Source organism: Eleutherodactylus coqui, chromosome 9 (genome assembly GCF_035609145.1).
Source record: "Eleutherodactylus coqui strain aEleCoq1 chromosome 9, aEleCoq1.hap1, whole genome shotgun sequence".
Lineage (NCBI taxonomy): Eukaryota > Metazoa > Chordata > Amphibia > Anura > Eleutherodactylidae > Eleutherodactylus > Eleutherodactylus coqui.
Genome location: NC_089845.1, coordinates 170,640,700 through 170,660,897, shown reverse-complemented (window position 1 = coordinate 170,660,897; position 20,198 = coordinate 170,640,700).

Below are 20,198 nucleotides of genomic sequence, written 5' to 3'. Positions count from 1 at the left end.
CAGTTGCTGTTGATGATTAGAGGCTCCTGTCACACGGGTATAATAGAGGAGATCACAGCTCAACTTCCTGACTGTATACTTATGGGCTGTAGCTTATTTAGATGAATACAGAAGGTGATTATAATTAATCTGTCCTCCAAGCAGACAGAAATGGCGCAGTTTCTAATGCTGTACATAAGTATCATTGGAGAGATTTGAAAATGAAAGTAAAAAATCTCACTATCAATATGGTGTCTGATAAGCATCAGACAGGGGGCTGCACTGCATGTAAGTGACTGCAATGCACAAAGTAGACCCCTAGAGCATGGCAGGCAATCAAGTGAGGGAGCAGGCATAGAAAAATGTGTTTTGTACCAGTAACCCTTTAAAAGGTGAGCAAGTAAATAGTTAAAAAAATAATCAATACCTGATTAGTTTTCTACAGCTAATTATTGAATGTAAACTTCTGAAGGCGTCGTTACCTTTTTAGCATCTTTCACAACCGTGCGCCGCTCTTTGAAGTGATGACGAGCCATGATTCATGAGAGGATTTTCCTCACCTGTTGTAGAACAGAAGGTCACGTTCACGGATGGCGCTGATAAGACGGCCAGCCGTTATCAGACCTGAAACCAGCGGCGCTTTCAAGTCAAATAACAGGAAACAAAGGGTGTGCGTCGGACACTGCAGGGCAGACAGGTCTGACCGCGGCCGCTCACACACGGGGGCTCTGCACTTATGGCCACCGTGCAACAGTCTGGCACCATATTGACAACAAGCACAATGCATAATAAGCGTCTGTAGTGAAATGTATAAGAGCTATCATAGAATACTGCAGAAAACATGGAAGCGCTGCATGTGCAGTGAATGGAAGCAGAGTCCCCCCAACCGCCGAAATATCTGGGTAGCGCAGCTACTGACACGCGTTTATAGTGCCTGCCTGCTCTGGTCACAGGAGGTGCGGAGATCAAAGCAGAGATGGTCCGTGGCTTCACTCCGGCGCACACCGCAAATAGGACGGCTACATTCAGGACTTATCGCAGGGATCCAAGACAACTGCTGCAAGTGCACAAACTGCAACGCGTTTCACCTCTGCACCAACGGTCCTGGTTCATTACTGAAACGTGCTGCAGTTTGTTCATTGGGGCAGCTGTCTTGGATTCCTACAATGAAGTCCTGAATTTAGCCGTCCTATTTGTGGTGTGCGCCGGTGTAAAGCCTAGAACACCCCATACACTGTGGGTACAGGCCACCCTGTTGGTCTCCTCTGGGTATTGCAGTCTTCTCTGCATCTCATCATATGTTGGCGAGGAGGAAAAAGAGGGGAGGAGCAAAAGCCGTACAATTGTGTTTGTGGTGAACAATGACACTGTAGAAGTGGTGAAGAGGGTGGAGTGGTGACTTCAATATTGGAGGTGCTGCCTGACCAGATGACGACCACTGGGGGGCGTGATAGAGTAAGAGAATAGGACTAAAATACTGGCAGTTGAGAAGGCGCAAGACTCCAGGTTAAAGCAAATAGGAAGTGACCAAAGGTTTGGGAAACGTCTCCTTTTATTTAATAAAGTACGTGATCAGCTTATGAAAACGCGTTTCGGGGAGGAGAACCCCTTCAGCAGTTCAGCTGGTGTTTAAAACATACAAGCAATTGGTGGGTCCCAAAAGGGTTAATGATTAGATCTGTTTGCCTGTGGGGTGCGGGTCAGCTAGGGCAGGAGCAGGAGAACTTTCCTGGCTGACCCGCACCGCACAGGCAAACAGATCTCACCATATGTTGTCCTCCATACTTTTGTCCATAGACGTCGCCTGTCTCAGAGGGACCTTCCTGGTGCAGATGGGAGGTGCTAGAATGCTTTTGCAGCGTCACCAATTGGAAGTTAGATTCCCTATAAGTCAATGTACAAGATTCTAGTATGACTAAAGATATAAGCCAAAACCGGAGTCTTCTCCATAAAGAAAAGATAACCGTGAGCCAACCCCTCATCGGTGTGCAAGACCTTTAGGCCATGCAATGCTCCTCTGGGATATATGGTATGCACAAGACAGGTGATACAATTATACTTCTTGTTGTTCTCCACAAGGAGAAACTGTACTGCCCCGACCCCACATCACAGGCCTCGCAGCCAGCCATAAACCTGACCAGCGGCTACAATCCTAAAACAGTCTTATAGGGGGCTCCTTCTCCTGGCTTGGCTTATCTCCTCAGTTATACAGTAACGCCTGTTAGAAGACCTTCCAATAGGTGGCGCTATTGAGGTATTATACCATCTGCCATTTGCAAACCAAATTTCCCAGAGGAGCAGAGCAAGTTCAGTAAGTCTCCTTACTCCTACTTGGTGCCCCTCCTGCCTAAAGGTTCATGAATTATAGCAAACATTGACACATAGAAACCATCTACAGGAGAGAAGAAGCAGGAGCCTTTGTATTGTGCGCGTTCATAAACCGTAACATCCCTGCAGCTCCTTCTACAAGGGGCCCTTATTTATGAACATTGCCTCAATTCTCTTTAGAGTTCGGCAGTCTCGGGGCTTTTACCCGCTGCGTTTTTTGTAATGCTGCCATATTGCTGCCTTTTTTTCCAATGGGACTTCCTAATGTTAACTTGCCATTTTTGTGCGATGTGATTTTAACAGAAAGTTTAAAAATAAAAAAAAACGCAGTGATATCGCAGCGTTAGAAAACCGCTAGTGGGTAAAAGCACTTAAATGACACCAAATTTACAAACGTGGCGCCTGCACTTCTAACTTTGGTACACTTTATGCTGCATCAGAAATAGGAACGCTGCCTGGCAGCGCTGCGGGTGCCGACAATGTGCCAATCGTATTCTTAACTGTCTTTTATACACAAATTCTGCTTTTTGTACTAATATAAAAAAAGCCTGCTGTTCAATGACTAATTTTATCATATAAAATGGGGGCAAAAACATGAAAAAAACACCCTAAGTAGTTTATTTTGTGCCACAAAATGCAACAATGTCTGCCTACCGCTACTATGTGCCAGACTGTGTGCCCCCGGACATCTGACAATGGGTTTCATCCACTTTCGGAAAAGGAAACAATGGAGTTTGTCAAATCTTTGTCTCCTTTTTGATGCAAACTATCTTTGTCGCGAACACATTGATACATACGGCCACGGCCATGTTACATGGAGGCGGGGCAGGCGAGGAGATGGTCTTAGGTTGGCGACACATGACATGTACCACACAGCCTATGTTTGACAGAGATCTGTTCTACTGTTCCGGCCGCGTGGAATTATTATACAACTCTCACAATTCTTGGAATGAGCAACCCGAGAACTTTTGCAGTCATTTTATTTTTGCCGCCGGTCCTAAGGGGTCACAACTCTCTGTTATCTGCTGCTTACACTGAGTAACAGGTGGAGATCATTCTGCTTACTGATTGGGTCTTCTGGAAACCTGTAAGTTACTGGAAAACTGGCGATCACACCTCGAATCACAAAGTGCCCCATGAACACAACGGTAACATAAATGTATTAACCCCTTAACACCCCAGGCCATACATTCACGTCCTGGGTGTGTGGGGTTAATATAGAGCAGGATGGCGAGCAGATCCCGCTCCATACAAGGCGGATGTTGGCTGTCTATGATAGCCGCTACCCGCCTGCAACATCAATCAGTGCTAATGCTGAGCACAGCTGTTAACTCTCTGCATGCCACAATCGTTGCTTGGGAGTCTCAAATGGCCAAGTCTGCAAAATAATTGTGGGGTACCGCTCAGTTGCCATGGCCGCCAGAGGGCTTCTGAAGGCCCCCAAGTCTGCCATGAACACACTAGTGCAGATGGATTAGTTATACATTATGCCTCTGTCAACCTATCAGTCCTCCCACAGCAGGAGATGTTAAACAGGGAGAAGGGGACCCTGAGGTATTCCCAACAGGCAGCACCTAAGGGACCTTTTACAGTGACTAGGGTCACCAAGGGAATCATGACAGATGGCCCCTAAGAGCACCTCTGCAATGACAGGCGGATAGCACACCACAAGAAGTGCACTATGGGTCCTTCTCTTGAACAATAGTCCTGGGGGGGGGGGGGTGAAAGGACGATCAGATGTGTATTTTGCAGCTATAGGGCGACACCTATAAAAGGTCTTCAGCTACCATGTGTCATTTATAGTATTGGTGTCTTCTTATGCACTGCAGCCTCCACACCCCACCATGCTGTGAAGGTGATCGGATGGGCCTACCTGATGTAGGCTGTCAGCGGCTCAATGTGGGGCTTACCATTCCACACCAAATGCAGAGGCTTCTGGAAGAACTCTTGAGTGCACGGATTGCGGGTAGCAGTCGGTGAGATGTGATTATCTTACTCATAACTTCAATAAGAGAAACTGGTGCACTCAGAACTGCAGAACTGTTGGTTTTGAGTCAGAAGCCGCAGCTCATGGTGGCAGCATGTAAGGGGGATTATTAGAAAGCTGGGTTCATGAAGAAACGGGCTCAAAGTGCTCCCCATGATATTTGCGGTGTTATTAATGTTATCAGTAATGATGGTCGTTGTGGAAGATCCTTTGAGTAGTGTTGACTGCTAGTGGTCTTGTTTCATATTGTTTTCTGGTTTGTATATAGAATAAATGATCTGCCCTGCCATTGGCTGCCATGGGTTACAAGAGGCGTAATATCATCAGGCGCCCTTGAGCTCACTAGGATTTAGCTTCCACCCAAGGAGGAGTCCATGCCAGTGCAACGTGTGACAAGTGGGAAGAGGCCTGCACTCTCTGAGCGGTTTCTAAGAAGTGGCTGAGGAGCCGTGTCACGGTGGCGATGAGTGCAGCGCGCTCTTTGTAATCTAGCACATCGTTAAAGGTATACAACAGGATCTGAACGACTAGTGGAATTAGGTGATCATGATGCCAGTGCCTGGGTTCAAAAGCTGTTGGTAGCGCAATAACACAAGCATACGTATGTAGGTAAATGACAGGCACACCATTTACTTTCAGGCACGTGGCTGTCTGCATTAATATTAAGAACCAGAACTTGCATAAAGTTGTTTTAAACATACAGTTTATCACTTTATACATGGATAAACAGAGTTTGAGGAGGCCCCTGAGATAAGGGAAGGCTAGCTATGAAGACTATGATGGACAGATAGTACATCCCAAAAGAGACTGTGGTATTTTGATGCAATGGTTATGGTTATTTGACTTAGTAAGTAATGCTGTGTGTCAATACACTGTAAGGGAGTGTTGAGGCACTTTGTAATGGCAGTGAGAATGTACGTGCCAATGAAATGAGATTAATGATCTGCATTTTCTGGGGTCACTGCAGAACTCTGGAATTACAGTAAGCTGAGTTCTGGAGAATGACGATATTAGTTAAGAGTAGAGATGAGCGAGCACCAAAATGCTCGGGTGCTCGTTACTCGAGACGAATTTTTCGCGATGCTCGAGGGCTCGTTTCGAGTAACGAACCCCAATGAAGTCAATGGGCGACTCGAGCATTTTTGTATATCGCCGATGCTCGCTAAGGTTTTCATTTGTGAAAATCGGGGCAATTCAAGAAAGTGATGGGAACGACACAGAAACGGATAGGGCAGGCGAGGGGCTACATGTTGGGCTGCATCTCAAGTTCCCAGGTCCCACTATTAAGCCACAATAGCGGCAAGAGTGGGCCTCCCCCCCAACAATTTTTACTTCTGAAAAGCCCTCATTAGCAATGCATACCTTAGCTAAGCACCACACTACCTCCAACAAAGCACAATCACTGCCTGCATGACACTCTGCTGCCACTTCTCCTGGGTTACATGCTGCCGATTTCCCCCCCCCCCCACGACCCAGAGTCCACAGCGCACACCAAACTGTCCCTGCCCAGCCTTCAGCTGCCCTCATGCCACGCCACCCTCATGTCTATTTATAAGTGCGTCTGCCACAGGAAAAGCAGGCACACACTGCAGAGGGTTGGCACGGCTAGGCAGCGACCCTCTTTAAAAGGGGCGGGGCGATAGCCCACAATGCTGTACAGAAGCAATGAGAAATCCAATCCTGTGCCACCTCCATCTGGGGCTGCACACGTGGGCATAGCAATGGGGAACCTATGTGCCACACACTATTCATTCTGTCAAGGTGTCTGCACGCCCCAGTCAGACCGCGTTTTTTTATAAATAGTCACAGGCAGGTACAACTCCGCAATGGGAATTCGGTGTGCACCCACAGCATGGGGGGCTCCCTGGAACCCACCGGCTGTACATTAATGTATCCCATTGCAGTGCCCATCACAGCTGAGGTAACGTCCGATTAAATGCAGGTGGGCTTTGGCCCACACTGCATGCCCCAACCTGACCGGGGTTTTTAATTCATAGACACAGGAAGGTACAACTCCCTATTGTGAAGTCCGTGTGGACCCACAGCATGGGTGGGTGCCAGGAAGCCACCGGCGGTACATAAATATATCCCATTGCAGTGCCCATCACAGCTGAGGTAGTCATGTCATGTTTAATGCAGGTGGGCTTCGGCCCACACTGCATGCCCCAGTCAGACTGGGGTTCTTTAAAAGTGGAAACAGATGCATTTACAACTCCCTGTGGACCAACAGCATGGGTGGCTCCCTGGAACCCACCGGCGGTACATAAAAATATCCCATTGCATTGCCCAACACAGCTGAGGTAGTAATGTCGTGCTTAATGCAGGTGGGCTTCGGCCCACACTGCATGCCCCAGTCAGACTGGGGTTCTTTAGAAGTGGAAACAGATGCATTTACAACTCCCTGTGGACCCACAGCATGGGTGGGTGCCAGGAAGCCATCGGCGGTACATAAAAATATCCCATTGCATTGCCCAACACAGCGGATATAACGTCAACTGTAATGCAGATGGGCTAAAAATTCATTTGATTACACTGTAGGCGAGGGCCCACAAAAATTGCTGTATCAACAGTACTAATGTACATCAGAAAAATTGGCCATGGCCAACCAAGATGGCAGGTGAAACCCATTAATCGCTTTGGTTAATGTGGCTTAATTGGTAACTAGGCCTGGAGGCAGCCCAGTTAAAATAAAAATTGGTGGAGGTGAAAGTTTCAACGCTTTAATGAGCATTGAAACGTATAAAAATTGTTTACAAAAATTATATGACTGAGCCTTGTGGGCCTAAGAAAAATTGCCCGTTCGGCGTGATTATGTGAGGTTTCAGGAGGAGGGGCAGGAGGAGGAGGATGAATATTATACACAGATTGATGAAGCGAAAAGGTCCCCGTTTTTGATGGGGATACAGAACGATGCTTCCATCCGCGGGTGCAGCCTACGTATTGTTTAGGTATCACTGCTGTCCGCTGGTGGAGAAGAGAAGTCTGGAGAAATCCAGGCTTTGTTCATCTTGATGAGTGTTAGCCTGTCGGCACTGTCGGTTGACAGGTGGGTACGTTTATCCGTGATGATTCCCCCAGCCGCACTAAACATCCTCTCTGACAAGACGCTAGCCGCAGGACAAGCAAGCACCTCCAGGGCATACAGCGCAAGTTCAGGCCACGTGTCCAGCTTCGACACCCAGTAGTTGTAGGGGGCAGAGGCGTCACGGAGGACGGTCGTGCGATCGGCTACGTACTCCCTCACCATCCTTTTACAGTGCTCCCGCCGACTCAGCCTTGACTGGGGAGCGGTGACACAGTCTTGCTGGGGAGCCATAAAGCTGTCAAGGGCCTTAAAGAGTGTTGGCCTGCCTGTGCTGTACATCCTGCCTGATCTCCGCGCCTCCCCTGCTACCTGGCCCTCGGAACGTCGCCTTCGGCCACTACCGCTGTCGTATGGGAATTTTACCATCAGCTTGTCCGCCAGGGTCCTGTGGTATAGCAACACTCTCGAACCCCTTTCCTCTTCGGGTATTAGAGTGGAAAGGTTCTACTTATACCGTGGGTCGAGCAGTGTGTACACCCAGTAATCCGTAGTGGCCAGAATGCGTGTAACGCGAGGGTCACGAGAAAGGCATCCTAACATGAAGTCAGCCATGTGTGCCAGGGTACCTGTACGCAACACATGGCTGTCCTCACTAGGAAGATCACTTTCAGGATCCTCCTCCTCCTCCTCCTCCTCCTCCTCAGGCCATACACGCTGAAAGGATGACAGGCCAGCAGCATGTCTACCCTCACCAGTGGGCCAAGCTGTGTCTTCCACCTCCTCCTCATCTTCCTCCTCCTCCTCCTCACCGCGCTGAGATATAGTCAGGAGGGTGCTCTGACTATCCAGCGACATACTGTCTTCCCCCGGCTCTGTTTCCGAGTGCAAAGCGTCTGCCTTTATGCTTTGCAGGGAACTTCTCAAGAGGCATAGCAGAGGAATGGTGACGCTAATGATTGCAGCATCGCCACTCACCACCTGGGTAGACTCCTCAAAGTTTCCAAGGACCTGGCAGATGTCTGCCAACCAGGCCCACTCTTCTGAAAATAATTGAGGAGGCTGACTCCCACTGCACCGCCCATGTTGGAGTTGGTATTCCACTATAGCTCTATGCTGCTCATAGAGCCTGGCCAACATGTGGAGCGTAGAGTTCCGAGCAGGTCTGACAAGTGAGGGTAGCTTTTCAGAAAGCGCTGAACCACCAAATTAAAGATGTGGGCCAGGCATGGCACGTACGTGAGGCTGCCGAGCTGCAGAGCCGCCACCAGGTTACGGCCGTTGTCACACACGACCATGCCCGGTTGGAGGCTCAGCGGCGCAAGCCAGCGGTCGGTCTGCTTTGTCAGACCCTGCAGCAGTTCGTGGGCCGTGTGCCTCTTCTCTCCTAAGCTGAGTAGTTTCAGCACGGCCTGCTGACGCTTGCCCACCGCTGTGCTGCCGTGCCGCGCGACACCGACTGCTGGCGACGTGCTGCTGCTGACACATCTTGATTGCGAGACAGAGGTTGCGTAGGAGGAGGAGGAGGAGGGTGGTTTAGTGGAGGAAGCATACACCGCCGCAGATACCAGCACCGAGCTGGGGCCCGCAATTCTGGGGGTGGGTAGGACGTGAGCGGTCCCAGGCTCTGACTCTGTCCCAGCCTCCACTAAATTCACCCAATGTGCCGTCAGGGAGATATAGTGGCCCTGCCCGCCTGTGCTTGTCCACGTGTCCGTTGTTAAGTGGACCTTGGCAGTAACCGCGTTGGTGAGGGCGCGTACAATGTTGCGGGAGACGTGGTCGTGCAGGGCTGGGACGGCACATCGGGAAAAGTAGTGGCGACTGGGAACTGAATAGCGCGGGGCCGCCGCCGCCATCATACTTTTGAAGGACTCCGTTTCCACAACCCTATACGGCAGCATCTCCAGGCTGATAAATTTTGCTATGTGCACGTTTAACGCTTGAGCGTGCGGGTGCGTGGCGGCGTACTTGCGCTTGCGCTCAAACACTTGCGCTAGCAGACATTGGTGGATGGGGCCGAGGACAGCGGAGGTGAGGGTGTGGGTGCAGGCCAGGAGATGGTAATGCCTGTGTCCTCAGAGCGGGGTTGGATCTCAGTGGCAAGTTGGGGCACAGGGGGAGAGGCAGCGGTGCAAACCGGAGGCGGTGAACGGCCTTCGTCCCACCTTGTGGGGTGCTTGGCCATCATATGTCTGCGCATGTTGGTGGTGGTGAGGCTGCTGGTGGTGGCTCCCCGGCTGATCTTGGCGCGACAAAGGTTGCACACCACTGTTCGTCGGTCGTCTGCACTCTCAGTGAAAAACTGCCAGACCTTTGAGCACCTCGGCCTTTGCAGGGTGGCATGGCGCGAGGGGGCGCTTTGGGAAACAGTTGGTGGATTATTCGGTCTGGCCCTGCCTCTACCCCTGGCCACCGCACTGCCTCTTGCAACCTGCCCTGTTGCTGCCCTTGCCTCCCCCTCTGAAGACCTGTCCTCAGTAGGCGTAGCAAACCAGGTGGGGTCAGTCACCTCATCGTCCTCCTGCTGCTCTTCCTCAGAATCCTCGGTGCGCTCCTCCCTCGGACTTAATGCCCTTACTACTACCTCACTGATAGACAACTGTGTCTCATCGTCATCGGCCTCCTCACCCACTGAAAGGTCTTGAGACAGTTGCCGGAAGTCCCCAGCCTCATCCCCCGGACCCCGGGAACTTTCCAATGGTTGGGCATCAGTCACGATAAACTCCTCTGGTGGGAGAGGAACCACTGCTGCCCAATCTGAGTTGGGGCCCGAGAACAGTTCCTGGGAGTCTGCCCGCTCCTCAGAATGTGTCATTGTAATGGAGTGAGGAGGCTGGGAGGAAGGAGGAGCAGCAGCCAGAGGATTCTGAGTTGCAGCAGTGGACGGCGCAGAACTGTGGGTGGATGATAGATTGCTGGATGCACTTTCTGCCATCCATGACAGGACCTGCTCACACTGCTCATTTTCTAATAAAGGTCTACCGCGTGGACCCATTAATTGTGTGATGAATGTGGGGACGCCAGAAACGTGCCTCTCTCCTAATCCCGCAGCAGTCGGCTGCGATACACCTGGATCAGGAGCTCGGCCTGTGCCCACACCCGGACTAGGGCCTCCGCGTCCTCGGCCGCGCCCACGTCCTCTAGGCCTACCCCTACCCCTCAGCATGCTGTATTACCAGGAATGCAGAAACACAACACTGCAATTTAATGTGCCGCTTATTGGCCTGTGGTTGTAGGCTGAGTTCGCTGACGGAACGCCAGGAAATAATTTTACGCAAGCCTGCTGTAACACTTAGCTGGCTGCGTATTTATTTGGAGAACTACAACCCGCAGCAGACACAGACCCAGAACACTGAGCACAGTGACATGCAGGCCAAATAGTTTTTTTTTTAAAATATTTTTTTCAAAAGGACCACTGCGTATATTCAATCTATATATGTCTTCTGTCCCTGCCTACACAATTCTATCCCTGTAGTATTACTGCAGGGCGCAATGCTCTGCATGGCCGATATAGCAAAAAAAAATAAAATGTGCAACACTGCTAAAAGCAGCCTCCACACTACTGCACACGGTTAGATGTGGCCCTAAGAAGGACCGTTGCGGTTCTTGAAGTCTACACTAACTCCTAACACTCTCCCTGCCTAACCACCACTTCTGCCCCTGGAGTATTACTGCAGGGCGCAATGCTCTGCACGGCCGATATAGCAAAAAAAAAAAAAAGTGCAACACTGCTAAAAGCAGCCTCCACACTACTGCACACTGTTAGATGTGGCCCTAAGAAGGACCGTTGGGGTTCTTGAAGCCTAAAATACTCCTAACACTCTCCCTATAGCAGCTCTGGTACCAACAGCACTTTCCCTCCTCTATGTCAGAACAAATCTGTGGCGAGCCGCGGGAGGGGCCGATTTTTATACTTGGGTGACACCTGATCTCCCCAGCCACTCACAGCAGGGGGGTGGTATAGGGCTTGAACGTCGCAGGGGGAAGTTGTAATACCTTCCCTGTCTTTCAATTGGCCAGAAAAGCGTGCTAACGTCTCAGAGATGAAAGTGAAAGTAACTCGAACATCGCGTGGTACTCGTTACGAGTAACGAGCATCTCGAACACGCTAATACTCGAACGAGTATCAAGCTCGGACGAGTACGTTCGCTCATCTCTAGTTAAGAGTTAAGTCTGAGTCGCAATTGCCTTGTTGTTCTGATATAGGTATTATAAGTGTGAATTTTTGCTAAATGTCAGGGCTCGAAACCGCAACCTTCTGTGTTCCAGTCAGCAGCTCTCTCTGCTAGGCTATCCTACATAAGCCTAGCCCTGCCACTCTTTCAGTATGTGATTATTGTGTGCCACTACTTTGATCAAGTTCCTCTTCCTCCGCCTCCTCTACATGTATACCGATACCTCCTGCTGCTGACCTTTGGCTTCCATTGACTACGCTTCCATCCCATCCATTTGTACCACATACTGTGACTTCCCAATAATGGCTCCCGGCTATTTTGACTACTCTCCAGTGACTGGCTCGGCTACTACACCTGCGGCTCCAATCCAGCATCGGTAAGACGCAACACTAAAATCCGTTAAATTCAAGTGATGCCCTCTTATGGAACAAAGTAAAATTGCAAGGTGTCTGATGTATCTAAGCTAATAGATGTCTGCATTCTGTGCATTTCCTAGTTGCAGCAGGGTCCCAGGGCCCTTTCATATGGAATGATTGTTTCGTACAAAAATCGTTGGCTTGTGCAAATTTGAACGATTATCGTTTAGTGTAAACACGGCCAATGGGTGAATGATGAATGAGAATTCGTGTGCTTCTCATCCATGTGAGGTATGGCCTTAGTCCCACCTGGTTTTGCAACACTGCTGTGTAGTTTGTAAGTGGAATGGTAAATGCTTTTCAGCATCTAGGAAAGGTGAGTATTAAAGGTGGCCTTGAAGCAGGCTTCAGAAAGACTGTCACATCCCCCAGGGGGTCTGTAATGTACAACAGCCTTTGCTAAACTAGAGCAGGAAATATTTACAATTTGAGGTAAGGACAGGAACAGCCTTCACACCCCAGTAACTGTTCCTCCCCATTTTTGGAACGGGCCACAGCCAGACCTGATATCTTTTTGGAGCCAAATTCTAACAAAGGAAATGTGCTCAAACAAAGAGGAAAATGTAATTTGAAAATTAGGACTGATCTATATGTCACCGGCTGCCGACATGGATGTTTTGTGAAACGTCACATCACCACGAATCAGACGCAGGTACTCCCATTTTTGCAAGATGCTCAGAGAACCGCATATTGGGAGAAACATGTATCTGAACACATTCAGCTGTGGGCTCAAACCATATGTAAAATCATGAGGAAACTTTGCCATCGCATTCTTTTGTGGGTCCCACCCACATGAAGTTATGAAGGCAATATGCATTTCAGTACCCATGTGCTCCGCTGTAAGCCAAACCCCCAAGGGGGCTGAAAGGAACTGATGGGAGTTACTTTGCTGAGGGTTTAAAAATCGCACATGGATTTGTGCTGCAGGTCAGCCCCTTGGAGTGCACTATGCGTGCGGACTGTCCTGTAATTCCGTGAGACTCCACACAAAGAATGGTAACACTTTTGCTTAAATACTTTTATTTTAAATACTGTCTGCAAATATCTTATTTATGCCTTTTGCCTATTACCTTTGTAGCAACCCGGGGGTCATTCACTCACATCACAGGTAGACACCAATGGGTTAAACTCCAAATTCTGATTTATTTTCACCTTCACAGCAATATCAGCTTGTTTCAGCACAGCTCTTCTGCAAATAAACGTAAATGTCCTGTTAAGCAGGGTTTCAATAAACAGTCCAACTGTGGTCCTCATCCACTCTCCAGGTCAGCTTCATCCAGTTGTCTTCCATTCAGGTCTCACACAGCCTTTTCTCAGGAATGCTTCACCCAACTTTCCTGAGGCACACGGTCAGTCTCTTTGTGTCCAGGTCCCTCTCTGGACATCTCTATGGCTTCCAGCTCAGTTCTCTCTCTAGACGTCTCTATGGCTTCCAGCCCAGGTCTCTCTCTAGACCTCTCTATGGCTTCTAGCCCAGGTCTCTCTCTAGACCTCTCTATGGCTTCTAGCCCAGGTCTCTCTCTAGACCTCTCTATGTCGTCTAGCCCAGGTCTCTCTCTAGACCTCTCTACGGCTTCTAGCCCAGGTCTCTCTCTAGACCTCTCTATGGCTTCCAGCCCAGGTCTCTCTCTAGACTTCTCTATGGCTTCCAGCCCAGGTCTCTCTCTAGACCTCTCTATGGCTTCCAGCCCAGGTCACTCTCTAGACCTCTCTATGGCTTCCAGCCCAGTTCTCTCTCTAGACCTTTCTATGGCTTCCAGCCCAGTTCTCTCTCTAGACCTCTCTATGGCTTCCAGCCCAGTTCTCTCTCTAGACCTCTCTATGGCTTCCAGCCCAGTTCTCTCTCTAGACCTCTCTATGACTTCCAGCCCAGATCTCTCTCTAGACCTCTCTATGACTTCCAGCCCAGTTCTCTCTCTAGACCTCTCTATGGCTTCCAGCCCAGTTCTCTCTCTAGATCTCTCTATGGCTTCCAGCTCGGGTCTCTTTCTAGAGACCTGGGCTGGAAGCTTGCAGCCTGCTTTTCCCTTTGACTGTATCAGGAACAAACACCTATATTCTACTTTCTAACCACACCAGTGGGTGTTTTCCCTTGTCTCAGGCACCAGAAGGCCTGTCTGTTGCCGTATACAGGCCATTCTCTGTAGTGTACCTCTATACCTTGTAATATCATTTTTTGTATTTTTCTGTAAATAAGCACTGCTAGCTTTTTAGAATTAAACTTTCAATTAATTAGTGAACCTCGTCAGTGTTAACATGAAACCATATCTCTAAAGACATAATTGTGGGTATTAACATTCGGGTCCAACGCTCATGAACGTTTGTGGTGGCAGCGATATTGAGCACAGGGCTAGGTGGATTGCTGTAGAGTTGTGGCTAAAGGTGATGGTTGTTGTCCAGTTGACATGCAGAGTCCTAGAAAGTTGGGTACCAATCACTCCACAATCTAAGCCTCCCCTCACTGACGTGATAGTCCATTGTTCATCGTCTGCTTGTTCGCATATCATTGCATGTGAACAGGACTATTTAGTTGTTCACATTCCCTGGTACAGTCAATATGAACGACTGAAAGGTTTACGAGTGAATGAGTGAACAATGAATCTGCCCTTATAAACTGGCTGAACAAGTGGTCAATAGTTTTGTATAAAAGTACCCTTATCTAGGCCTTAGTCCAGGGCTTTGTGGAAGCTTCTATCTGAGTGAGAGTTTGTCATCCACCCTTATTACTGTAACAGTAGGAGACCCACCATCATCCATCATCCATCATTTTACAAACTGTCCGATAGAAATGCATTGCTGCTGTAGTTACTCCACAAGGGAGCGGGCAAGTGAACTCCTAACACGATATTAGTAATGATGTCACTCTCCATCTTTGGATTATGTGTGTTGGGGTGATTTCGGAAAAAAAATGACCCAAAAAAGGTCGCTATTACACAGCATCCCAACTTTTTTTGAACTGGGGTTGTATATTCAGATGCCAAATAAAGACTGGAATGAAGGCTCATCCTTAATTTATGCTTTTGTCCTGTTTCTACCAGGACTAGGACATTGAGTGCACAAATTCAGATACACAAGATTGGACGTAGAACTCATGAATGCTCCAGACTCTCATAGTCCTGTTGTCTGTCAGGAATCTGTATCCTGTCTGGGGTCAGTACATGTGGACGGTTTCTCAGTGGTATACACTCGCTTCATGGTGGACTCCTCTTTCTCTCTCATCAATATAACAGGTCATGACCAAAGCTCACACAGCCTTGATGGTCCAACGGCCCAGGCACTCATAGCTCCAATCAAGAGACTACAGGACTTTCCACTGCTCACTCACACAGGCTCCAGGGCTTCGCTCATGACCCAGGCTACACCCAACCTCTCATTCTTGCTCTCTCCATCTCCACAGCCAACTCAATATCTTGTGTGCAACACCCCACCATGTGTACCAAACAAATGCACCACCTTGCATTCAGCCATTTGACAGATAATCCCTGTCCACATAGTGACCAGTGATGCAAATCTCCAGTGGTCACCATGACTTAAAGAGCACTCCCACAATGCCTACATGGGCCATGACAAGGACTATTACAGTAATTAGTTACATAATAAACACTAGCAATACTTAGCAAACCCCATTAGTTCTGCAATAAAGAACAATTACTTTAGCATGCCCCCAATAAACATCACCGTCTTCCATCATCTCTCTAGGTAAGCACTAGCAGTAACAGCATTTATTTATCAATGCTGGAACCTTTTTCATCCTTTATAAGCTTGTAGAAATCGTCAAAATCCAGTTAATTAGCAGTAAAACAAGTTTAAGTCACCACTTTCTGCATTATGTAGCTTATAGATTAATGGCCGTTGCAGCTATGTCATCTTCATGTGATGCAACCTTAATGTGAAATCAATCACAACTTTAATTAAAGATAAGAATGGTTTCCCACTGTAATGGCTCATTAGGAAGACCTTCAGACGCCATCATGAATAATCTTTGCAAGCAATGAAATTGATAGACAGCGACCATGCAAATTCGATATCAGGCACTACTATTAGAGGTGACACTTTATTGTCAAAACTAGCAAGGTCTGGAAATAATAGAGGACACGTGATGTGTGTGTGGGGGGGGGGGGCGGTGGTGACGTTGCTTATCTTTCTTTGGACCTGGATGACTGGATGTGATTGAAAGAACCATGAATCCTGACCGTCTTCTCTCCATGAGTTGACATTGACCTGTCAATGGTTTATGGAAATACACGGTGGTCAAAGATTTGAGAAGGTAGAACAAAGTTTGGATGGATTTTTTAAAAGTGCGGGCATAAAAAACGTACAGAGATGCTGTGGTAGAACCTGAAAGTAGCCGCTCACGAAGCGTTAGAACTAAATCAGAGTAGACTGAGGTTCCCCAAGAGTGATGCAAAATAGATCCACCTTCGTAAACTGGTGGTGGGTGATGGAGTCCGTACAAAAGGCCTTGCCTCTGAATGAGTGGTGCCTTTGGTCTCCTAGAGCTGTGATGTTGGCGTGGCTGTCATGTAATCTTGAACACAATCATTAATTACTTTCTATCACCATTACTTTCACAATTGTATCACTTGAGTTTGAGATACAACTATGATCATCTCACCACTACCACATCCTGTTGATAAGTAGGCGAGATCTGAACTGGCAAACTTTTCACATCACAACACCCAACACAAAGCCACACGGTGTGATCACCAGTTCCAGGTAAGTGTGAAGAGAAAGTACAAGAAACCTTCATTCTGTTACTACAAGATACAATATCTCTTTCACTGTTCCCGTAACATTGGGTGTATTGTCGATGCTGAGGATAACGTTTAACAATACTTTTTAGGATGCTCCTTCCCAAATGTCCGGAAGGTCACACTGTGTTATAAGTATAGTGACGGTTTCATTAAAAGCCCCCGTGACTCCTGGCCGCCATGATGCCCTCAATTTAATGTTGAGTTGAAGACTTAAGTGATCTGAAAGAGATAATTACTAGGTAGTGGAACACTCTGCCTATTGGTTAGCAGGAATATTGGTTATCCGGAGGTATACCATATCCATAGCAACTAGATTGTCTGACAGGGTTGTTAACCCCTTAACACTTCAAGGTGTACAGTTACATCCACAGAATACATTTAGGAGCCTTCAATAAAGAGTATCATATAGAGACTTATATCACTACACGTGCAGTTTCAGCATCCTGTGATACATAGAAGTTGGGAAATCTTTAATGAAAGCCCCTCGTGTCATGTCACTGAAGCCCCCCACCACAAAGATGGCAGAAATGCTTTTTCCATTTAATTCCACTTAGAAATTTTAAAAATGGTAAGAGTTTTGCCGGGCAGGAGGGTAAATTAATTAATACCATTAAATACAACTCTTCCCACTAAAGATACATTTTCCGACAGCTATGTGGATAGATAAATCAAAGTTATTATTTATAATTTCTTGAAAGTGGGGAGGAAAAAACGAAACGAAAAGGAGCCGTGTCATTAAGGGGTTAATATTGTGTCCACCACATAGCATTATCGCAGTCAATAAATGGTCTTCCCTGGCCGGGGTACTTGTAGAACGGGAGTCTTTTCTGAAGTCACTTAGGCTTGCAGGAACTTTGAATAACCAAATGACTAAATCCGCTCCATCTCATCTGCTGTCACCATCGCGTGACCAAATTCTTAGTACGTGACCTCTGAGAAGACTGTACTGTAATGAAGTCAGAATATTCTGCTTTAGGCCCCCTGCCCACGAACGTGAATCACGCTGTCTGAGACTTTCCATAGCATTGCTATGGAAAGTGCCGGCCCCCTGTCCACGAGTGGAGAACCATTGCGATTCTCCGCTCGTGGCTGACAATTTGCAGTATGTTGCGAATTGCCACAATTCTCCGCGGTCAGCCTATTTATCAGAAAGGCTGCCCGGCGGAGATTCGTCAGCCGGCTCCTGCTCCTGGGCACCGGCTCCCGTGGCGGAGATTCGCCGTGGGAGTTCGCAACACCCGTGGACAGGGGGCCTTACTGGTGATGAGCCTAGGTGATGGTACTCACAACTACACACCACTGACATCTGACAATCAGATACGGGCTATAAGTCTATTAGTTCTAGCTGGTGATTTCCCAGTCAGGCTTTGGTGCTTGTGGTCACTTATTACAGGTGACGTTTCCTTGGATGATTGAGTTAGGCCACATCAAAAATCCTACTGTGCTTCCCCGAAAACAAGACACTGTCATATATTAATTTTTGCCCCAAAGAGGCACAGTGTCTTATTTTTTATTTTTTTTTTGCGGGGGGAGGGGGGGTTGTCTTAACTACCAGGCGGTGTTTGGGTCCCTCACGTTGTACCGCAGCGCTCTGGAGGTTCCGTGTGGTCCTCAGCGCTGAGGGAGAATTCTCTTCCTGATAACGGGGTTTGAATATCCCGCCTTCAGCAAGAGATTGCTGTGATTGGATCACGAGGACTGTGGTTCAGTCAATCAGAGCTAGAGCTTGATGAACCAATCCCAGCCATTCAATCATGTTATTCACGCGCATTTTTATTGTGCAAAAAAAAAAAAAAAAGAACATGTTCTAATTTTACTGCGTATTTGCACACCAAAGGTCCCCATAGAAGTCAATGTGGGGTACACAAATGTGCAGGCAATACATAACGAGATGTGGAAAACATTGCATACTTGGGCTGGAAATGCAACATATCTGGAACTAATAAATGGTTTCAATCAGTGGATAACTTTGACGCACACAAAAAAACTTCCCTTACAAGTACAAATGTACAAAAGGGAGCTGTTTGGTTGTGCACCTGGGATCTGTGGTTCTACAGCTTTCCATGAGCACAGCTTCACAGGCGAGGGTTAATTGAGCTGACTGGGTGTGTTGTTTCTGCAGCCATTCCCTTCTGGTCAGCTGCATAGAAATGCCAGCATCTCTTGGAAGAACATGTTGGTGCTTTACTGTTTTACTCTGTTGTGAGCACACTCAGAGCTAGTAATGTGCATGGTTGTCTGAAGTGTCTCTCTCACCTTCCCTGAGGACAGTCTGGACTCCTGTTATCCCTCCTCCTTCATTCTGGGGTGCGTGCATTCAGTAGTGTGTTTTACGGTGTCCACGTAGGTGAATGTGCCTGCAGGTTTCTCCCTTTCCTTTGGCAGGTGCGGCCTCCAGATGTCTGTCTTATGAGTGTGATAGGGGGGTGATGCCTGACACTGTACCTGTATCTCAGCACAGTAGCTGACTCTTTCCACTTGTTGTGAGGACACTTGAACTAGCTATAGTTGGCTGTCTGAATGCATATGAGATCTGAGTGGGGTTTCTGTTCCATGTGGTATGCATAACCTTGTGTGTTGGTGTGAACAGCGACATGTTTTGTATGTCTGTGCAGGTGGCCAGAGAAGAGGAGTTAAGGGTCCTGTTCTGTGCACAGTGTGCGTCAACATGTTGTGTCTGGTGTTTGGTACATCTCTCCAGGTTCCTAATCAGGGATACCCAGGTCTTAGATGAAGACAGTGGGGGCTTCCATATTGGAACAATTACCCTGCTTTAAGGCAGAGGGTCCCCACTTTCACTGATTAATAAGTGCCAGGGGTCCTTCCATCATTATATTCTTGTATATAGGGGACAGTATTATAGTAGTTATATTCTTGTACATAGGAGGCAGTATTATAGTAGTTATATTCTTGTACAGAGGGGACAGTATTATAGTAGTTATATTCTTGTACATAGGAAGCAGTATTATAGTAGTTATATTCTTGTACAGAGGGGACAGTATTATAGTAGTTATATTCTTGTACATAGGGGGCAGTATTATAGTAGTTATATTCTTGTACAGAGGGGACAGTATTATAGTAGTTATATTCTTGTACATAGGAAGCAGTATTATAGTAGTTATATTCTTGTACAGAGGGGACAGTATTATAGTAGTTATATTCTTGTACATAGGAGGCAGTATTATAGTAGTTATATTCCTGTACATAGGAGACAGTATTATAGTAGTTATATTCTTGTACATAGGAGGCAGTATTATAGTAGTTATATTCTTGTACATAGGAGGCAGTATTATAGTAGTTATATTCTTGTACAGAGGGGACAGTATTATAGTAGTTATATTCTTGTACATAGGAAGCAGTATTATAGTAGTTATATTCTTGTACAGAGGGGACAGTATTATAGTAGTTATATTCTTGTACATAGGAGGCAGTATTATAGTAGTTATATTCCTGTACATAGGAGACAGTATTATAGTAGTTATATTCTTGTACAGAGGGGACAGTATTATAGTAGTTATATTCCTGTACATAGGA